At 42.5% G+C, this 15740-nt stretch overlaps 1 protein-coding gene across 1 annotated transcript in view; it reads left to right on the forward strand.

Annotated features, from left to right (window-relative positions):
* The first annotated feature begins 791 nt into the window (after window positions 1-791).
* MYO1B (myosin IB) overlaps window positions 792-15740 on the forward strand; it is a 113747-nt gene continuing 98798 nt past the window's right edge. The window contains exon 1 of the mRNA XM_027883757.1: window positions 792-868. The gene's annotated coding sequence lies outside the window, so the exon portion shown is untranslated. The remainder of the gene's footprint in view (window positions 869-15740) is intronic.

The following is a 15740-nucleotide window of genomic DNA, read 5'->3' on the forward strand; positions in this document are numbered from 1 at the left end:
CAGGAAGCGTGTCGGTGTAATATACGGACCTACACACGGTCTCATCTGTGCGACGGGGAGTTTTCAAGAGGAGTGGGGACTAACATCTCTTCCTTGCAGTGAGTCCTAGAGCCACGGTATGAGCACAGCCCTTTGGGGCTTTTTCTTTTTTTTGTCTTTTCAGACAATGGGGCAGTCGCCCTCCATTGTTGATGGTTCGTGCTTATCAGGGCAGGATTGGATAGATATGTTATGCAGAGCTTGCCGTCAATACGTTCAGTCGAAGAGCTTGCTGAAAAACATTATTGCAGAAATCTAGTGGGAAGTGTTGCCGGGTTTCATGCTGAAACAGTTAATTGCTAATTATTCACCGTAGTTTACCGTGAGTCAGTTTCTCTCTCTCTTTTTTTTTTTTTTTTTTTTTTTTTTTTTTTTTTTTTTTTTTTTTTTTTTTTTTTTTTTTTTGGTTAGTTTGTAAAGGCTTAAGGTGAGCTGTGCGGGGGTAACAAGACGAGCGCTTGCTGGTGGTGGGAGGTGTGACTGTGAGCTGCAGAGCGGGCGGGGCGCGGGCGGGCAGGTGAGGAGGGTCGGGCTGGGAGGGTCCCGGGGCCCGGGCGGGGCTGAGCGCGGGGGCCGCGCCTGGACCCCCCGCCGGGCGGCGCTGCCGGGCCGGGCCGGGCTGGGCCGGGCTGGGCGGCGGCGCCTCCGCCCCCCGGGCGGGCGGGCGGGGAGGGGCCGGGGCTGAGCCCCGCTCCGCTTCTCTGCGCTCCCCTACGCCGGCTCCTCGGCAAGGCAGGGCTGGGCTGGGCTGGGCAGCGTCCGCCGCCGGCTCGGGGCGGGAGGCGTCGGGCGGTCGCGGGACTGCGGGCAGCGCCTTTCGGCGGCACAGGTACAGCACTCCCTCATCCCCGGGACGCCGCACGGCTCCCTTTGTTCTGCGGGACCGGGGCGCTCCGGCAGCCCGGCGCGATGGGGATGGATGGGGTCGGCGCTGCAGCGGCGTGGGGTGGTGGTGTGGGGGCTCGGTGCCGACTCCTTTGCTCGGTGCCGGCTCCGGGAACCTCTGGGCGCCCCTTCCCCTGGCAGAACTGCGGCTGCGGGACGCTTTGCGGGCGCTGTGTCTTTCCTCACCATGTGGTGGGTGGCTGTGGGCTTGGGGCAGCCTCACTCAGGCACGAACGCTGGTGCGCGCACACGCAGGGACCGTCCGGGGCTCTCACCCCCTCAAATATGAGTGTGTGTGTGCGTGCTCCTTCTGGGAAGAGAGCGTGGCATCTGTTTCTTCTTGTCTAAAATAATTACCGTGTGTGCGCGGCTTCGCTGAAATCAAAAGAGCAGGCTCGGGTGTAGGGCTCGGGGGGACCGTGGGAAGTGTGCTGGTAACTTGGAACAGGATGAGGGATTTTGCTGTCGGGTAACATTTGGAGAAGAGGCTTGAGGAAGGGCTTTCCAGGGCAGGGTCCTTGTCCCAGAGAACTTCCCTGAGGGGACGAGTTGGTGTAGCCTCCCAGCGAAGACCGTCTGTCTGCGCCCATGGAAGCTGCTGGGATGCGGTGCGGGACATCTGCTGCCGCTGTGTGTTTTTGGGATGGGCATCCCTTTGTTCCTCGGAGTGGCCAGACTCCCCGGTGGAAAACAATGGCTTTCCAGCAGAGCCGCAGGGAGCGGGGCTGGCGGTCCGGTCACGAAGTGCAGAGGTCCCTCGTCTTGCCGATGATACCTGTGTGCTCACACGTCTGTGCACTCACGTGCTTTTTTGAGTAATTTAAAGCTTTGGAATTTCAGACCGTGTCATTACGTCAGTTGCTATGTATTTAATCAGGACCACTATTCTAAAGGACAGATGCAACAGTTAACGAAATAAAAGCTAACTACTCTTAAAATTTATGTTATAGAAACTATTTAAAATATAGCTAGATAAAAAGTTACCACTGGAAAACGTAAAGGTCAGGTAAATTAGCTGACTTTGCAATTTTTGTGTTGAATCATGAGTCTTCTATATCCGTCTGTCCTATTGTTAATTGTGAATTAAGGCTGGCAACAAGCTGCCCGTGCTTCCCTGGATGAATCATCGCTTTGTCAAGCCCTCTGTCAAAAACAAGGCTTTCCCCAAAAGTGCGCAGTGTTAGAGAACAGAAATAGTCCAACCCGTCTGTTAAAGTACAGTTCAGTGCTTGGCCGCTTTTAGACGTATTAAAGGTAATGACACTTTTCTAATGATGTGCTTTTATTTCCAGTTGTCTTAGGCCTGAGCTTAAGAATGTCTTCAATTTAGTGCCTAATGCAACGTGGTTTAATTCTGTGTGAAGGCGTAATGGTTGGACCATTCCTGTTATTCCCAAAGTAACATAAGTGGTCCATGCTCATGCTGTCATGTAGCAATTACTGATGTGTTAGGTTGCCACAAGTTCCTCCATGTCTTTAGGAGAAGAGATGTTTCTGAAACACCTATGTGTTTGTTCCTTAGGGGCACCAGAATGAGTGCTCAAGTAGGGTGAAGGTGAAAGGACTCATGAAAGCATCATAGAAGTTTGCTTTTTTTATTTCTCTCTCTCTCCTTTTTTTTTTTTTTTTTTTTGTAAGAGACCGTGGTAAATCACACCTGTGGGGAGGAACTGTGAGAACGTGATGCTAGGGGCTGTAGTTTATCTCTGTGTTAGCCCTTTCAAGCATTATGCAAGACTTGATTTCGTTGCTTTTAGAAGGGCAAGTGTACTTTGCAAGCCTACTAGTGCTTCTGAGGGAAGAGAAAAAATTCTGGTAAATGAGAGGAGGAAGTGGGAGAGAGAAATTGGAAACATAAGCAAAGCTATTAATTTTTCCCACTGTGCACTCTTAAGAAATGCTGCTGGCAATATACAGAAGATACTCTGCCTCATGGAAGTGTCATGGACTTGCTTCACACGATCCTCTGAGATCATCTGGTTTCCCTGAGCTCTGTGGGAACAGAAATTCCTCATGCTGGAGTCTGATCTCATCTTCCTTCAGCAGCAGTAACAGCAGTGGCTTGGGAATTGGAGAGGAAGGTGAAGAAAGTGCTAGTGGGACAGAGAACAGCTTAGTTCTCGAGTAGACCAAGCTGGACACTGTTTTTTCTCCTTTCTCTTGCCCTGTGTGGTCAGAGCTGGGACAAACACTGACATACCCACCGAAGTTCAGTGCTTGTCAGACTGCTAAGCTTATTTAGCACAACTTGTTTATCAGACTGTCCTATAAATCTTACCCTGTCTTTCATTCATCCCTTTTACTGTACTAGTGAAGAAAAAACTTAATAGAAAGTGGTGACTTGAGTGACTGTATGCATCAAACCTGAGGAATTTCCTGAGTTTGATGTGAGACAAAAATAAAGACATTTTCCTATGTGCCTAGTCTTTTAAATTCTCAGAGCCTTCTAAGTAGCCTCCCGTGTTTGTTGGGGGACTACTGGCAAAAATTTTAGGAAGGCTGCAGTAGTGATGACCAGCCCTCAAGTCTGTAACCTGATCCACAGCTTTTTCTCTTCAACCGGGAAAGGAAGTAACAGCTCTTATTACACCCTTATGTAACCTCTCCATTCATATCCTCCAAAAAGAAGGAAACCAGAGCTTGATTTCTGATGTCTAAACCAACATCAAGGCATGCTTTGTCATAAAGAACTAGTAAAGAATAACATTAATTTTCTTTTGTTTTGCAGAAAAAAAAATAAACCCCACAACCCTCAGAAAAGTTAAACATTTAAATTTTATGCTGCTGGGATAGTGGAAAGCTCGACAGCCCTTTGTCATACGCAGTGAAGTAGCTGTTAAAGAGGATTCTGGAAGTGCAACAAGGTTCTTTTTGTGAATCTTTCCTGGTGGGTTTGAGCACTAGAGTCAAAACATTCATCCTTTGCAGTTGTGCCCCAGTTTGCTTGTGGTTTGTGAAAGCTTTGGTCTTTTCATATGTATGGATCCAGATTTTGGTGTCAAAACACTGTGGAAACTTTTTTTTTTCTAAAAATTTTCTTTCTTCTCCTGTTAGTGGCATAGCTTTTAGAGAAAACCACACAGAAAGTTAACCTTTTTGTCTTTCCCAGTACCTTGTTACTGGGAGTTTTCCCATTTGTTATCAACAAATTAAGTTGTATCCATTTCTTGGTATATTTTAAGTCTGATAGCAAAGTCATTGTGGTGATGAAAGTGATTCAGTGGGAAAGAGTGGAGTTTCACAATACAGTTTCAGAGGCAAAGAAAAATTATCAAGTCCCCTTTTCAGATGCAAACTGGTTTGGTAATCCTGTGTAGCCAGTATAGCAGGAATAAAGGACCCCAGCAGCAAGAGCAGCATCTTTTCTCTCCGGTGGAAAACATGGGCATGCACACTAGTAGTGCTCCAGCTTTTGGGATGAAAACAATCAAGATGTGGCCTCTAGCCTAAGTGACCAGATTTAACATTTCAGCAAACAAGCTGAAGGCTCAAGACAAGGAATCCAAATATCCAGAGTCCCAAGGAGTGAGAGCTAGGAACATTTACTGTCACAAAGATTTTCTCCTTTGTAGGGGTGGGTAGTGGGTGTATCTTGGGGTTTAGGTAATTGCCTTGTCCCTGGCTCTGTGCAGTGTTGCCTTGGAATTGCTTTGCTGTGGGTGTACTAATAAACTTTTCCTTGTTCTCCCTGTGTCTTGGAGAGGCAACAGTCCTTACAAGGGTCTTGTAGTAGTAGAAATCCTTATGCTGTTGGGCAGGAGGACCAGGAAAGGAGAATATACCAGGAAGCAAGGAAAAGCATATATGAAGGAAAAAAAGAGGAGATAATTACAAGGAATAGATGCTGAGCAACAGAAGGGTTGGTGGGTGCTATTGGAATTACTTGCTGTAGATTTCTGTGACTCTTGGGGATGGTCCTATGCAGGGCTAAAGATTAGACTCAATGATCCTTGTGGGTCCCTTTCAACTCAGCACATTCTATGATTCTGTGACTCTTGATTTTCTAAATACAGCCAGCAAGGAAAGATTCATTTTTCCCTACTGTCAGCAAAAGCAGTTTTCAAAAGTCAGTGACCACAGCCTGGTCAGCACTGTTACAAGTTTCCTGGGCCCACAAATATGCTCTGTATGTGAGCTCTCTTGCTGATCACTTTTTGCTGCTTTTTTTTTTTCGTAATTTTCCATAATTTTCATAGTTTGTATGCTCTAAAATGCTACTGGGGATATTTTGGATTATGAATAAGAATAACTAAACTATGGGAATTACTACAACAGAAGGAAAAACAGGTAGAGAGCCTGAGTGACATCCTGAAATGTTTCATCACATCCTGAAACATTTCTACTGTTTAATGTGTTTTCTTTCTGGAGTCTGTTCTCCTCACATCTACAGAAGAGCACTGGTGTTTGAAGATCTTTGTAAGAACTTGGTCTTAAGGTAACCAGTTTGTATGCACAGCAGAGCATATGCTATGTCCTGAGACTGTGCTTTATCATTGCCTCTAACCTTTGAGAACTTGGACCTCAGAAATGAAACGAGGAGACTACTGGGTCATGAAGTGTTGAATTCTGTATTTTGGGAAAGCACAAACAAAGGAAGTCGTGCCTATTCCCTGTATTTTAATGCCTTTGTGTAAAAACAACTTGAAGCACAGTTAAGGGTGTCCTTGTAGATCAAAGAGGTATCCTCGAAATCCTTATTGCGTAAGGCCTCTTTGACTGGCACTGTAGTGAGAAGTTAGCTTGCTTTTAGGAGAGCTTTTGAAGGGAGTGAAGATGGAATTAGTCCTCTCCATTGTTCCTCTGTGGAAGAAAATAAGTGTGTTAATATAGAGGCACTGGTGATGCTGGTCAAGCGGTGAAGAGGTGCCATTTCTTCTGGGATTCTGGGGACCAGTTCACTGCCCACTGAATAGCTTTGCTAGAGCTTTGTGTTTGAGGGTGGAGAAAAAAAGCTTTTCCTAACAGAGCTCATGCTAATCCAATGTGAAAGAAAGAATACCTTGGATGTCTAACTTGAAGCAGAAATATCAGCTTGGAGGGAGGTCAGCAGGATGGTGCTAGAGGTTGAAACACAGATTATTTCTGGGAATAGTTAAATCTACAAGCTAAACAAGTAATGAGCTGGTTACTTGTGTGTCTGGAGACCCTTCCTAGCTTTTATGTATGAAAGTAGGTCTGTGGCTGATGGAGCAGTTGAGCCTTGTTTTTCAGGGTAAGCTAGGGAAGTGCTAATTCCTAGTGAAATTTTGGAGAAGGAAAAACTGTTGTGGAGGAGGTAAAAATGAATCCCTCTCTCTCTATGAAAGAATATTCCTGGTTGTGGTGAGGAAATAGCGCTGCCATGATGTACCAGGAATCCTCTGTACAGCCTTGGTTAACCTTGCTCAACAAAGATGGTCTCAAATAGGGTAGAGAGCTGAAAAGGGTGATTGGGATGGTCAGGGGGATGGAGAAATTACTGAGAGGGAAAAGACCAATACTGGCTATGCATTATTTGGAATAAGGTTCATGAGATAAATATTTTCCTAAATATTTTCCTAAATATATTCTTGTTGAGGAAAAAACACGTTTAAATTTAAAAACCAACCCAAACCCCAGGAGCATTAGCAAAAGCAAGAAGAAGTGGATATTAGCTGATCATGAATAAATTTAGTCTAGAAATTAGGCACACTGTAAGAACTATTTCTTGTAAAACAGTAGAAGGCTGAAAAATCACACTCTGGAGTAGTGCAATACAGTAGTCATGACTGTAGGATACAGTGGTTTTGGCAGTGGTGTGGAACATGCAGATCATGTATAGCTATCAGGGCCATTGTTCAGCTCACAGGCTGTCAGGCTGAGGGAGTTAAAAGGGCTCTGGAGATTACCTTCAGTGATCAAAGAGTGCAGGGCTGTGTTAAAAGCAAAGTTCACTCCAGGAGAAACCCTGGAAAATCTTTTGGCAAGCAAGAGTAGAGCTGGAGCGCCTTGTACCTTGTAACAGATTTCTGGAACAGGGGAAGCCTGCCTGTATCTCGTGTGAATAGATCTTTTTGCGTCCTAAAAACTGCCAGATGATAGTTCTTGCAGAAAACTCAGTATCTGCGAGTGTTTGTTGTTCGTCTGCCATGAGGCTGGCTGTTTTCCTTCTGTGGGAGGGAGGTGCTTTCTGTTGATGTTTTAGGAAAGTGTCCCTCACTATAAATCTGTGAAGTGTTTTATTTCATTTGGAAAATCTCTGTTTATCATGCTAGTTGTTAATAAAAGCACTGTCTGCTGGCGTCCAACTTCATGGATCTCTGGAGAAGAGCGATTACTGTGTGTTGAAATGCAACTTCATGAACTGCTCCCACTGTCCGAAATATCTCTTGCTACACAGGAAGAGCTGAAGATACCTTGATTTAGAAATTAATTACTTTTATTCTCTAATTTCAGGTGTCCAACTGAAAGTAACTGAGAATGAAAATGACAAAACTGTGGTTTAGACAAGTTCAACACTTGTCTAAACAGTTCTTGTAATTAATCTAAGCCTCCTCTTCCCCTAAATAGATGGGTTTTTAGCTTTAGTTTGGGCAAATAATGCTCCCTTTTCCTGCAACACTTGCATCCAAGTTCTTTTATTCCCTCTTTTCATTAAAAAATAGCAGTGTTTTTCTGGACAAAAATTGATGTGCAGAATAGACAGTGATGGCAAATGGTAGGGTGAGACCTTGCACTACTGTTTTACCTTGGCAGCTAGTCCTGGGAGAAATGGAACTAATTTAGTCTGACTTCCTGCAGGTTTTTCTCTTGTGATGGATTGACTTGAGAAGAAGTAATAATTTCCATTTGAAGTTTTTCTACAGCTAGGGAATTTTGTGGAGCAGTTTTTCTGCAATGGCCCTGTGGTATTTAATAACAGGTTTGTTCTCCTTACAGCCCATGTCTCTGATGGGATGCCTCTGCTCCCATCTCCTCTCTTGCTTGCTTTTACAGACGTGTGGAAAATCAGCTATTCATTTGTCATTTACTCCTCTGTTCTTTTGAATGAAATTCAACATTAGGCATGTGGGAGAGAGTAGATGTATAGACCAATATGGTCCAATATGTCTTATTTCTATGAAATACTGGGCTAAAAACATTCCAAACTTTATTTACTAATATTAAGAGGACCCTACAGTGAGATTTCCAGGAGGGGAAACTGCAATGGGCAAAAATAAGATCTCTGGGGTGATGTTCAGATGACTTCTTTTCCTCTTGTTTTAAATCGAAAAGAATAGGGGATGGTGTGGAAACATATGGTGCTTTCAGCCATTCAAATTTGGGCTTTACCCAGACTTTTACTGCTTGGAAGAGAATATGGGTGCATGGAAAGTTAGACGTTGCTCTGTGGGTAAATCTGTGAGTGCAGTGGTGTGTGCCAGGAGCTCCAGGAGCTACGGGTATGCTCAGTTGTCGTTGCTGACTTCATGGTGGGTAGACAGGGACACCAGTGCCTCTCCTGGGATCTGGATTTCCTGAAGCTCCCAATTAGTTTTGTGTCTGTCTATGCCCAGTTTTAAGCCTGGTTTGCTGACTGTTGTGATGGCTTTCTGGGGCAGCTTTTCCTTCTGCTGTTGGCAGCAGAGTGAAGCTGTTGTGTTACCTGACCTGTTATTTCATATTCTGCATATCTTCAGGGCTTATCACCAACTGCTTAGCAGGCAACCCACGAAGCATTTGAGGAGAAGATTATCATGTACTCTGGTATTTTAACCCTGTAGTATTGAGACATCTCTTAGTACCCACAATGTAAATTAATGTTCACTCTACATGTTCCACCGTCAGCAGTTCTTTTGCATCAAGGCTTGCTCTCTGCCCACATGCTTGTGTGGAGTGGAAAGTAAAAATCCTATTATAATGAAAGTATAAATGAAAGATCTTGATTACAGTTGATTACTGGATTGCTCCCAAAGGAGTGAAACCTCAGTTGAAAGCACTGATTTGACTTTGTGAGGGCTGATTGTTTTTAAGTAGTATTTTGTGAGGATCTGCTATTGGAAGGTTTTTTGAATGCAAGCTCTGATGCGGTAGCAAGCTACTGGTGTGTGACATACAACAAACAGAGAAGATTCCCCCAAAATAAATATAAGCTACGTTGGTTTTGGTGTCCCTGTTCTGCAACAGCTATGCAAACATAACCTTTGGATTGGGCAGATTCTCCCAAATTGGCAGAAAACTTTAAGCGGCAGCGTGAAAGATTAAGGTAATCAGTTTAAAAGGGCACCCACCCCTTAGTGGAGTTTGGCTTTGCAGTAGTTCAAGATAATTTTTGTGGGTGTTTTGTTTGTTTGTCTTTTTTTTATTATTACTTTATTTTTTAAAGAGTGAGGGTTTTCCTCTGTGTTCATATTCTGTATTGGCCACTTTTTAAAAAGTCACGTTGTCCTAAGAGCACTTTCAGTCTGAAATCTAGTCTTTGGTTTAGGGGAAGAAGGCAGGACCTTTGACAACTTTTGCTTTGGAGTCATTTTTTGCTCCTTATTTTGAAAAAGATTCAAGGAGATTTTAACTAACAGGAAGGTCTATGCCAAAAAGAGACCCCCTTTGTCCCTGAGTATCCCTTTCTGTAGATGTGGACCTGGAATGATTATAAAACGCTGTGGTTCGGCAATGACTAAGAAAAGCCTAAATATAAGAAACCACCATGGATCCTGTTTCTGCTGAAGTCAGTGGGAATTCAACCAGAATTTGGCCTGCAAACAGCCTGGTTAGTGAAGATCTATTTCCAGATGCCTTGAAAGTGCCCAAGGTGTTTTCCCCACTAAACTGAAGTAATTAAAAAAAAAAAAAAAAAAAAGAAAAAGAAAAAACCCCACCCAGACTCCAAAATAACCATTCACAGAAAAAGCTACTCCACACCTATATTCTTTGAAGCCTGTCAATATAATCCAAAAAGTAATGATTGCAGGCTAAAAATGAAGTACCAGACATATGTCGATTGTATTTTCACAGCTGCTAAAAAGAGTGCCTAAGCAGCGTGGAGAGACCCAAATGTTTTTCCCAAAACCTGGTATGACTGTATGACTGACACAGATGAGTTAAAGCAAGGCAACAAGTTGACTTAGGAAATAGATGAACCCCTGAGTGCGATTACTGGTGGCGGTTATTGTGTTGTGGTTGCAAAATAATTATTAGAAGTAATTGAAGACATGTACTGCTGGGACTGTAAAGTAGGAATAGCAGAATAGATATACCCCACGGTCTCTTAGAACAGGTAATATCCATGCTAATGTTATTCAAACCAGTATGAAAAAAATAACAGGAAAAAAGCCTTAAAGAAATGCAAACACAACCCCTCATTCCTTCCCCCCAGGCCCGTGAATTAGTATTTTTTTAAGGGAGAGAAGGAGGGCAAAGCTGTATCTTCTGCATACATGGCTCATGTGATTTTGGTTTTGTGGTGAGGTACTGTGCACCTCTTAGGTGAAACCAGAGTTGTGCACAGTCTCATTATGATGTGAACAGAGGCACGACAGAGGCATCTCCTTCACTTTTAGGGGACAACAACTAATTACTACTTAATGTGGGTTGTAGCCAAGCTGATGTAAAAGAACCCCACAACAGAACAAACTTCAGTACCCACCCTCCCCAACCCCTAAAGAACTACATCAACAATCCTCTCCTCTGTGTATGTAAAGGACTTGAATCATGTTAATGAAGAAACTTTCAGTCATTGTTTGGCAGGAGGAGATAATGTCCCAGCAAACATTTTGTATATGTCCTAATGAAGTCCAATTATCACACTACCAGTTTTTCTAAACTACAGTTAAGTCTTCATTGGTAAACTATTTAAAAGATTATATTGCTTCACCTGGTTGCAGCTGTTTGTTCAGCAGTACCTTAAGTGGCCTGATTCTTTCTTGAAAATTACCCAATCTTTAGATAAATGTGTGGTAGCAGAGGCCAGTGGAGCATTCGTTTCTCCTATGGAATTCTCTGATCAAATCTTCTGTCATCTAAATTGCAGTCACTGGTGCGAAACTGTCCTAATCTGATGTTGCTAAAGAGCTGTTCCCATTTAGCTGATGCTGAATGCAAACATTCCTGTGGTCCTAATACAAATATACCCCGTAATGCCGCATTTTATTTTTGTAATTCACCAGAGCTGTTCGTTGTTAAGTACTTAAGGAATCCGGTACACATGCGTAATTTTCAATGCCCACAGAAGTTAAAGAGAAGTTGCACAAGGCTTCAAATAATAGCTCTTGCTTGGTAGGTAAGATGTGAGAAACAGTGGCTGATTCAAAAGCTCCAAACTATAAACTTTTTCAGTTTGGAAAACATCGATTTGTTCAGTAGGACAGTAGGACTGTGGGGGATAAAAAGGAATTCAGAAGCTATTCAGACATTGTCGAAACCAAAAGTGAAGGTGGCGAGTCAGAGGAAGCGTTTTAGTTCTTTGAGTGCTTTTACTGCTGTTGTGATATCTATTAACATTCCTTCCTGCAGTTTGTCAGTCAGATTTCTCAAGTCCATTTTCTTGCAGGAAGAAATCGAGGGCTGTACCATCATGCTGTTTTCTGCATGCTCTTTTCTTCAGCACATTGATAGCGTCAGAGCAACATCTGTGAGCAGCCACAGCTGGGCAGGAGGGTGCAGGTGTCCCTGGCTGACCACAGCCAGACAGCAGATGCTGGGTGCGTTGCTCTCCTGAAGCATCCAGGGACTAAAAAGTTAGGGGGTTGGGAAGGAAAGCAAGGATTTCCTTAGGATGATATCAGTGTTTTTTCACACGTACTGATGTCGGGAAATCTAGCTCTGAGTGAAAAGGGCATTGTAATAGTTCAGCTGCAGAGTCTGCCTCAGTTCACCTGGTGAACCAGCACAAGATGTTGACAATGAACTTGTGCTTTCTGGGCAGCAGTCAGAAGCTGGTGAGATGCAGGATGTTCTGGGCAGCAGAACAGGATAAGTTTAAATCCTGCCTCCTGCTAAATTGGTACCTTGGCTTTTCATGGGCAGTTTGAGATGATGATTGCAGTCCCTTTTGGTTTTGTTTTGTACAGGTAATGGCACTATGTCTGTGGCTGCTTTTTGCAGCAGTGGCCTGACAGTGTCCCCACTCTGTGTGGGCTGATTGTTCCCTGACAGAGAAAGCAGGGAATGAGTGAGCAAACATAATTACACCTGATGGGGGCTCAGGATCAGACCTGGAACATGAAATCAGTTTGAACTCTGTTACTGAATTACTGATGTTGCACATTGTCTCTGTTAAGACTTATAGAAGAAAAAAGGGGGTTATTTTCTTCAGTGAGTTGGTCTCAGTGAAACCAAAGGCTCGAGGTTTTTTTGTTTTTAAGTAGTCTGAGCTTGAAGCATATGTGAGTACATCTGTGTAATTTTGATGGTAGGGAAATTGTCCTTTTGCTACAATGCCAGGAAAGAAATGAAACAAACCACCTCTGCATCCAGTGATAGTTCCTGTGGAGCAAACACTAAGTGTGTGATACAGACGGCACAGCTGTAGGAAGCTGCTGACAATTGTTGCTGCTCTGCTCGAGGGTGATGTGGAAAACCTCAGCCAATTCCGTAATGTACTGTATGCCAATAACAGGGTATTACTTCATTTCCCCCACAGAGAATGTGTGCATTTATTGTATGAGGCTTTGGGGGATTTACCTATTCTTCATATCATCTTCTGTTTATAGTTCTCATTAGCTATTGTTTCAGAATGGCTGATGATAAGGCTGCTGCGGCTGTGGGATAGTGTGATTATTTTTAATTTGCTATCCTTGTGGCCAAGAGGGGCAATAAGGTTATAGATTGAACTGGCCTAGCTGGGTGGTATTCCCAGGCACTGCAAATAGTAGATACAACAGTCTGTTTTAAAAGGCTCTTTGTAGTGTGGGAGTGCGTGGATAAAAGCATTCTGAAGACATAGCCTGCCCAGCGCTTCTCCTCCCGAGCATGTTGTCCAACATAAAATAGATCAAACTGTGAAGGATTACTGAATAATCTCTTTTTATTTTTCCGAGAATGGAAATGTGTTGAGAATGTTCTCACTTAGGGATAAGAAAGGTAAATCAAGAGAAGCCTGAAGTGGTAAGTGTGTGGGGGAGAGATCAGGGAATTTTTGAAGGAAGAATCTTAATTTGCAGACTACAAGCATTAGAATTTTAGTTGGGTTTTTCCTTTTTCTGAGCTAATTTGTTGCTGTATTAATAACTTGCAGCTGTAATATTTATATACTTGTTTTTCTTGATGCCAGCAAAATGAGATGTTACAGTCACAAAAGCAAGGTATTAGGTAAATTGAGGGAGTACCACTTATATTTTTAGGTTACTTTTATTGAATTTCCGGTTTGAAGTTGCAGCAAAATTCAAATAGAGCCTCACAGCAGCACCTCTGTCCACCTTCCACCATTCAGCAGTCTTCATTTGAAAAACACCAGAAGTGTTGTTGTTTGATAGGACATGACCTGTTATGGTTCTTTCCTCAAACCCAATTTCCTGTTTCCTGGTGTTTGCTCTCTCACCAGCACAGCTGTGGCTTCGGTCACTCCTGCTCTCTCAGGCACTGGGAGCGGGTTTTGGTCCTGTTCCTCTCACAGGTTTGGCTCTTGGAAATGGTTCTTGAGAAACATTCATCTTTTTAGAGATGCATGAATACAGGCACAGGCAAAAGTCACCTACTTTTTTGTACTGCTCTCCAAACTGTGGCGCACAGACTGTCACCAGTGCTGGTGGGAAAATAATTCCAGCTGCAAGACATCTTTGAGTATATGACAAATACAAATACTTGGATGTGAATTTGGATTGCGTTTCTGAGCTTTTTCTGAAGTTTAGCCATGTAATGTTGCAAGGGTTTGATTATTTTTTTTTCCTGTGTAATGTACTGATTGCTGATGGTTTTTTTTAAAGCTGCTCTAAGAATGGGTATTTGGTATTTTGAAGGTGCTGTATATACTGATTTTCTACTGAAGATCTAGTAGATAAAATTAAGTTATTAATTCAGTTCTATCTCATTGTATAACATATGTTTAGACATCGTTGGCTTTTCTAAACAGTGCTTTTTCCCCCCACTTGTTATCTTAGATAGGCAACCAAATTATCCCACAAACTTCCTGGATTTTCCTTTGTTGTCACCTAAACCAGGACAGGGATTATGATTGGATTCCCCCAAAGTGGAGGCTGACAACACTGGTATGGCAGAATACTCTTGAATCATACATAAGTGTATGAGATAATGGTCAATGAATATTTTGCAAAGGCGAAGCTATTGCAAATGATTTTGAGCAGTCAGTGTTTAACAAGATGTTTCTCATCTTGTCCAATTTTTTCATAATTTATGTTTGTATTATCTTCCAACTCGCAAGTTAATGGAAATATTTTAGCCATAGTATGCTGTAAATTATTGTGGAAAAGCAAGCTGAAAATTGATCTTTGACCATAAAACCGAACCTTTCAAATATATTGATAAATTAATAGTTGTCATACAATTTTTTCATTTGTAATACAACTTTTTCATCCAACTTAGTAGTAGATAGAGTGTCTTTGTGCACCTCTTCTGCACAGTGTGCCACTGAGCTTGAGAATACATGAATATTCTTGATGGGTTTGGCTGCTCTTGGTCCTGAAATTCCTGAGCAATGATGCATGAAGTGTGGTAGGTGGTATGTAATTTCACAATGGTAGATGAGGTATGCTACTTAGAACCTAAATTGTAGGTTGGAATTGCCCTTATTAGGATTTTTGTGTTGGCTTTTTTGTATACATTTGGCCACAAACCCAATATTTAATAAATTCCATACTCGAGAAGGGCTTTATTTTTTCAACCTTCAAAAATTATTTGAGCATTAGTTGATGTATGGGAAGTAATTAGGTCTCTGAAACAAGATTGGTAGTTTAAAGAATTTGTCCTAATGGGATGCAGAAGTTGAAGTGATACCTCTGAAAAAATTCTGTAAATGTTTAAAATTTTTTTGGTGATTCAGAGAGGAGGTGAACTTTTAAGAGTAAAAGTATCTTTCTCTACAAAAATATTTGCTCAGTGTTTTTGTTTAAAATAAATGCTCTTTTGTTTGTTTAGCAGAGTTGACTCAGCTTTAGTTGGTTACCATAGTTCAGCTCTGTTTTTGAATTTCCATGTGAATTTCTAGTAATTCCCAGGCTTGTTTCAGGTTTTGGGGGTCTTGTTGTATCACTTCTGTCAGCTGCCTGTGGAGCTGTGCTTCTCTTCGTTGAATTTGGAGAAACATCAAGCACGGCTTAAGTTTTGATCTAATATCCCTCAAATGTCACTCACTGCTGAAAAACATCAAATAACATGTAGTAACTTAGTGGCTGTGGGCAGACGGAAGAGATAAAAGACTTTGCTTATTTTAAATTACTTATCTGATGGAGAGCTGCTATGGCAAGGTAACGCTGATTTTATAAGGTAATACCTGCTCAGCAGCATTTTGGAAAACAAGAACAAATATTTGGAGTTAAAATATGCTGCAGTGAGAAGGGAAACAAGGAAAGCCTGATGGCAGTTCATGGCTGGGGGATTAGTGTACCTGTTTAGTGTACCTGTGCAGTAGCTGGTTCCTGCTTTGCGTGGTCAGCAGAGTTGTTCTCTCACCTCTGGTTCCCTGTTTGCCTCCTGCCACTGTGAATCTGTTCATTTTTCAGTCTCATCATGAAAGCTTAAAGCAGTAACTGTGTGCCTGGAGTTCTTGAGGAGCTCAGTGATCTTCTGTAGCGTTTGGATCGGAAGGATAAAAGGCTGGGAGGATCAAATAAGTGTCAAGTTTTAGCCTGACCTTGACTTCTTTGTCTAAATTACTTCCTTTATCAGACTTGGTTTCTTTGTTTGATCCTGGTCCTCTGTTTAAG

Source organism: Empidonax traillii, unplaced genomic scaffold (assembly GCF_003031625.1).
Source record: "Empidonax traillii isolate 1590-97213 ecotype Southwest subspecies unplaced genomic scaffold, ASM303162v1 scaffold134:size1062425, whole genome shotgun sequence".
Taxonomy (NCBI): Eukaryota; Metazoa; Chordata; class Aves; order Passeriformes; family Tyrannidae; genus Empidonax; species Empidonax traillii.